Genomic DNA, 6,976 nt, shown 5'->3' on the forward strand with positions numbered 1-6,976 from the left:
AAGTAAAGAAGCAGTGCAGAATCTAAAAGAGTGACTGGAAAATAGGTAACTCAAGCATAATGAGGTTACTAGCCGCTGGAATATTCATAAAGATTTGTTTTGGATTTTTTGGGTTGCTCGTGCGAAAAGTCAGGTTCTGGATTGTGAATCAGATCAGAGCACTTTTGACCAAAATTTCATTTTGAGACGCTTGTACCTTTCCGAAATAGAAACGATGAGATTTACAAGACTCATTTTAGTGAGCCTTATCTAATTTAGGCCAAAATATACCATTTTAATTATCCGATTTGGGATTTAGTATTTTTAGGCTAGTTTTACATTCACTACAAAAAAGAATTCGATTGGCCACGGCGCAAGGCCGTCGCCAAAAGCCAAATTGCCGTCGCAAAAGACCAACGGCGACGGCTAGGCGACGGCAAAATTGCCGATGTCGTTGGTGGCGTCGCCATTGCTATTAGCGACGGCAAATACGCCGTCGCATGAATTTTGGCCACGGTATTTACGCAGTCGCATGATTTTTGGCGACGGCATAATGGCGACGCCATCAGCGATTTTGCCGTCGCCAAAGGTCATTGGCGACAGCAACATTGCCGTCGCAAAAGTGCATTTATTGATTAAAAAAAAAAACCTAGCAAGCAATTTTGCATTCCAGATTTTCTTTTTTGAGCAAAAGAAGCCATATATATAAATCATAAATTTCATGTTTTTTTACATTATTTCTCACCAATCTTGAAAAATACAAAAACATTCAAAAATTGAAATACACTATAAATGGTACCCGCGCTTTGCTGCGGGATTTGTTGTTGTTAATAATCTATAATAATGAAATATATAATTGAAAATAACTTCATTCTTAATTAAACTGATAAAATATCGTACATATCGTACGCAAACTGTTATCGATTAAACTGCTCCAGAAACTACTTCCATATCATCTGATCCCTCCAACCCTTTGATATGTATCCCTCAGGACACTCAGCTAACTGTTTTAGCTGTCCAACAGTGGCATCCAGCGACATTACCATTATCTCACCTGGTGGCAACTCCCTCTTGAATTCTATTTTCTTATCAAACTTGATTTGGCAAACCAATATCAGTAACTGCTCTTTCTCATCTGTAATGTCAGTACCAATGTGAATATGGAAGAAAACAATTTCCTTATCAGTATCAGCCATATCTGAAAGAAAACAAAGAACATACAAACCATCAACCCAACAAAACGGAAGAGGTAGAAGAAAAAAAAAACTGAGAAAATACAGAAGTTTCATCATTAATCCACTCGACACATGCTGCAATTATGAGCAGACCAACTACATACTCATTCAAAATCTAATGTGGTTGGACTTGTGCATACACCTAGTTCACTCAGCTAGAGCAATTTGTTCATATATAACTATGACCATTAACCACAACCTTCAACTTTTCCATTCCAAAACTAAATCCACAACTCTAATAGTTTGTGCAGCTCTTAATCACCAAATAACCCATTAAACAGCAGAAAATTTAGTAGATCTTTTGCTATTAATTTAGATTAAATGTCACACTTCTCTGTACACTTCCATTGGCCCTCAACAATACTTTTCACATTCCACCTGATGATTTGAACTATCTAATCGAAGAAACTAAGAGCAATATAAAGGTTTATAACATAAACATACATAACGGTACTTATTTCAAAGAAAACAACAATAACTGGGTAACTCACACAATGCTAAGCAACCAAAGGCCCAAAATAACTCCTAAAAGGCATGCCCAATTCAAAACTGAAATGCAAACAATAATCAACCATGACCACAATAGAACATACAGGGTTGTTCAAAGTAATCCAAAAGCAAAGTAGAAATCTTGAAAAGGGGATACCAATTAGCAGAGACTAAGAACTGACTTACAGAATATATCTTGGGATGGCTGATCGTAGAAAATTTGAAAGGTACTACAAAGTGCTTAGTGGCCAAGAAGAAACCTTTGCTTAATGTCTCGATGTATCACCTTTGGTTCAATGACCTTCTGTAAACAAGCAAGGCTACAAAAAGTATATCTTGTTAAATATAAGAACAACACCTTGGCATCAAAGAAAAAGTGAGATATCTATGGTGACGCATACCTCCATGAAGTCAATGCTCCAAGTTCCATTGTTGATATACATGCAGTATATCTGAGATAAATATTTTGCTCTCGACACTCCTAGCAAGTATGCACAAATATATATCAAGAGTATGGGAAACAAATGTACCCATCGAAACCCACAAATATGTATGCTCATCATTTTCAAATTCTAACTTTAAACGGTTTCACTTTTCCTAACAACACCTCAGACAGAATACTTTTCATAAGTTGGAGGGCAGAACATTCCAGGAAGACATCAAATGTGTATCACTTAGCTAGTATCATATTACAGGGAGAAAGTGCTTGACACCTCCAAGTAATCATCCTAATAACTACTTTCTAATTGTTTTGACCAAAACTCGGTTACCCAAGTTGCATCTCTCTCAAGTTTATATTGAAATATCACATTATAATTGGTTTTCGACAACTATTATTGCAAGCCAATGAGTGTGAAACGCAGTACCTTCTGAAGAACATGCAGCTTTTCCCATTTAGATTGCATAGATGTAAACGTCATTGTTCTTTGGGCAAAATGGCAGCACTACAAAACAACATTAAATTACAAAACTTTCAGTCAAAATTGATCTTTAAGCCCATAAACTACACAGTAATACCCTTCAATTACCAGCCTCTAATAAACCTTCAATCTTTGTGATCAACATATAATTAACACAGTACTTGCTAAAATGATTGAAGTTTTTCCGGATAATTATTGAAGCTTTTCCCAATAATAAACATATAATTAACACAGTACCTGCTAAAATTCTATTCTTTTCTTCAAAGTCTCCAAATGATCACATTTAATCACATCATTATAACTATTCACCACTTTTAGTACAAACTATCAAAATATTGATTTCCTACTTATTAAAAAAACTAAAATATAAACATGAAATAACTTTCTCTTGCTGAAACAGCAATAAAGGATAAACAATTATGAACCCAAAAAAGGTGAGAAAATTACCGACTTGGTTGCTTCTCATGACAAAACCCATTCAAAGTTTTCAGTATAGCTACAAATGCACACAATAAATTTATCAATTAGTCATATATGAATCAAATATAAAAGATATGTTAAAAGATTATATCATCTGACAAAGATCAATCGATCTTTATCACTAATTTTTCACTTATCAAAATTAGCAAATCGTTATCACTAACATAATCCTAACACAATTTCTCAAATCCTAACTAAAACTCTGAATTCATTAGACATCTTATAGAACTTGATCAACAACATAATGTTAAAACCCACATCACTAATTTACAAACAAATATCAAGACAAATTTTTCCTGCTGTCAAATAATTCAGTATTCACAGCACATCAAATAAATCCCTACAGTCAATCACCAAACGCCAATTTTCTAAACTGAAAGAACCAAAAGTACACAGCAATGAATCGAAAACGTAAAATAAGAACAAAAGCTAATACCTGATCACCTTCACACTGAAGACAGCAATATCCAATACTTAAAACTGCGAAACACAACCAAATAACATATCAAACCGAAAACTCAATTTCAGCGACAAACAACACAAACCAAAACCCATGTAATGCATATATAGATACATAGAGAACATTTTTTGGGGACATTCCACATCAATTTATAAGGTATGAAGAAGAAGAACATAACAGCAAAAACACGAATTTCCAAACCTGCAATCCCTACTCTCCAAACCAAACTCAGATCCATTACTCTTCTTCTTCTTCTATTTGAACACGGCAGTAATAAAGATGTCCCTTTAAACACTTCCCTTTTTTCACTTAAGGAAACTAAAACAGAACTAAATGGAAACCAATCTTGCATCAATCATTTTCAGAAACAAAATAACGATATACCTAAAATCAAACAAAATGACAACAAAATCAAGCACACTAATCAAATCAACTTAACCACCTTTTAATCCAATAATCTTTGATCGACGACTCCTAACTAAACTACCTTCTAATCAAATCAACTTAACCACCTTCTAATCCAATACAGAAGTTTCACTTTAACAAGAAAATAACCAGAAAAATTCAAAACAATTTCAATTACATTATCAAATTCAAAGCTTCAAAGCAACAAAGAGAGTACCTTAAACAATCAGTCCGACTCCTCCGCCTCCAGTTATCTATGACCCAGTGCCTATTTCTATACAAAACATCCATGAATTCAAAAACTTACTCACAGTTCTGAAGGCGTCTTTCTTTTCACTAGGCCAACCTTCATCGTTCCGCCGCGAACCTTCACAGCAGCCGGCGTAAAGAACTAGATCCAGCAACCTCGGCCATACCTTTGCCTCAAAACATACCGCAGATCTTTCCCTAGATATGATTTTGAGCATCAATTCAATATGTCAGAGAAAGGAACAAAAAAATGAATCTACGCAGTCCAACATCCCGATTCAATCACCATTGATTACAAGAACCCTAATTTGTCATCTGAGAATAAATTACCAGAAAAATTGCATCAGAATCTGGCAATTTGTATAATTTGAGCATCGATAGAAGAATGTCTAACCTCATCGAAGAACAAAGTTCCAGAGAAGAGGCATCGAAAATCAAAATCCACAAAAATCTGAATGCGAAGTCACGTCGAGGGAGATGAATTGCTGTGGTTTCGGTCGATTTGCCCCAAAATGAAAATTTAGGGCAAAAACGGAGGGGAGAGCGAGTTACTACAGAGAGAGAGAGATGCAGAAGTGAAGCCAATGGAGAGATGTCGATGTTTTGATGCACAAGAGGAGGAGACGACGTCACTTAGCAGTAAAAGAAGAAAGAATCATGCGACGGAACATGGTTGCAGTCGCAAACCCAAGTGATTTTAGCAACGGCATCTTATTGCTGACGCAAACTGATTATGCTTTTGCGACTACACGTTTTGCCGAAGCAAATATATGAGCTTTGGCGACGGCAATTGAGTGCCGACGCTAACCTTGTGTAGCGAATTGAATTCTTTTTTGTAGTGATTCTTTTTAGGATTCTTTTTATTTTTAGGTTCTTAGTTTCATTTTTAATTTGGATTCTTTAGGATTCCTTGTTAGATTATGATTATGATTTATGACCTGAATGCGTATATAAGCACCATCATGTTTTGTATTTGGATCAGTTTTCATATCAAATTTAATAAAAATAAGAGATTTTTCTCTCTTTCAGTGGTGAATTCTAGAACTATGTCTTTTAGGGTTTATCGCTTGTAAATTACGTTATTAAGACTGTGTCATGTGCACTTGCACCAATAAAAATGATGGCTGGATAACATTAAGTATATATTTTTGTTATTAAAAAAAAGTTATCTATAAATATTAACGACTGAGATCTACTGATTCACTTGCATTTCTGGTGTATAGAAAAATTTTCAATTTTATGTTTATTTTGAGTTTAATGAACTAACAAGATTGCTAGTTTAAAGTTTATTGATGAGACACTTTGGCCAAACTATGGCCTTGTTTGGTTCGCGGAAATGAAAGTAATTCATTTGTATTTCCCATGGGAATGGAAATGAAATTTCCAAAGAACTTTCCATTCTGATATTTGGTAACATAAAAAAAGTTATCCAGACAGTTGTTAAAAAGTTTATAATTAATGTAATAAAATAATGTGTTGTAATAATAAATGCAAGAAAAAAATGTGGGAAAGTGATTCATTTGAAATAAAGAATGAACCATTTTCCCTCCGATATTCCTTTGCTTCAGGAAAGCATTTCCTTTCCTTTTGCATCCCAAATGCAAGAAATGAACAAATTTCATTTTCCGATGTTTACTTTCCGCGAACCAAATGAGGCCTATGTCCTCATGTGTCTAGGACTCAAGGACCCTATCTTAAAAAAAAAAAAAAATACACACACAAAACAATCGACCAAAACGAAGACACATGGGCCTGGTCAATTTTTTGTTTGGTCCTATATGGTCAAACACCCCAACTTCAAGCAGGCGTCACTTTTCAATGTTGTTGGCTAATGGATATAAAAGCAATGTGTGTAAATTTGTGACAAATAAAATTCATAGAATTTGCCTTCCATTTTCTAGTAGCAATACAAAGACCAACCAATCCCCAACCCTTGAAATTCTCCGTGCATTTTTGGGGAAACTCTATAGACCCGCCTTTTCCATTTCTCCACATAATTCACAACTCGTATTAACAATAAGTAAAGCAAAACCAAGGGAACGCAAGAAGGGAAAAGAAAAGGAAGAAAAAGAAACACACAGAAGTTCATCAAGTTACCATTGTTGATTCAGGTATCTACTTTTGCTCATCTTTTTATTTTTTCGTGTTTCTAATTTCACTGGTATACAGGGCATGGTGATCAGTTTAATGAAACTGCACAAAGTACAAAAACTTTTCTGTTATGTATATATGTGGTCTTGGTCTTTCTTGGATTGGATGGTGGTTGGTTGGTTACATTCATGTCATAATGTCATATAAAACACATGCATGTATAATATAATCGTCTCGCTAAATCGCTAATGAACAGTTCAGTTTAAGTATCAGAAATAATGATCACTTTCAGGAAATATTTTTTTAGAAGAAACAACGATTTTCTTCTGCAGAAAAGAGAAAGCAAACTTGTTGGACTAAACTTGTATTTTTTATTTTCATTTTTTTCAATTTAAGCATAAAAAAGAAGACATTTTAAGGTCAAATGGGTCAAGGGGAGTACTGAGCAAGTAAGCATCAAGAAATTCTTTTGGAAAACTTTCATCTTTATTCTGGGACCTTATTATGTACGAGAAACCTTTGATGTTACTGTTCTTTTTTTAAAAGGGTTTTCTTTTACTTCTTATCTCTCTTTCTTTCAACGCGTGACATTGATCGTACAGTACTATTTCAGATTCCTGTCATTTCTTTTTTTATCTTTCTATGTAGCTTGCTTTGTGAGGGAGAAA

The 6,976-nt window shown here is 34.5% G+C and overlaps 1 long non-coding RNA gene across 1 annotated transcript; it reads right to left on the reverse strand.

Moving 5' to 3' along the window:
• Nucleotides 1-1,896: 1,896 nt before the first annotated feature.
• Nucleotides 1,897-2,642, reverse strand: LOC121052161. The gene is made up of 3 exons (XR_005808225.1): nt 2,570-2,642; nt 2,105-2,184; nt 1,897-2,023 (listed from the first exon to the last, which is right to left on the reverse strand). It is a non-coding gene; the product is annotated as an uncharacterized LOC121052161 (long non-coding RNA).
• Between the last annotated feature and the right edge of the window lie 4,334 nt (nt 2,643-6,976).

The sequence above is a fragment of the Rosa chinensis genome, chromosome 3, assembly GCF_002994745.2.
Source record: "Rosa chinensis cultivar Old Blush chromosome 3, RchiOBHm-V2, whole genome shotgun sequence".
NCBI classification, from domain to species: Eukaryota; Viridiplantae; Streptophyta; class Magnoliopsida; order Rosales; family Rosaceae; genus Rosa; species Rosa chinensis.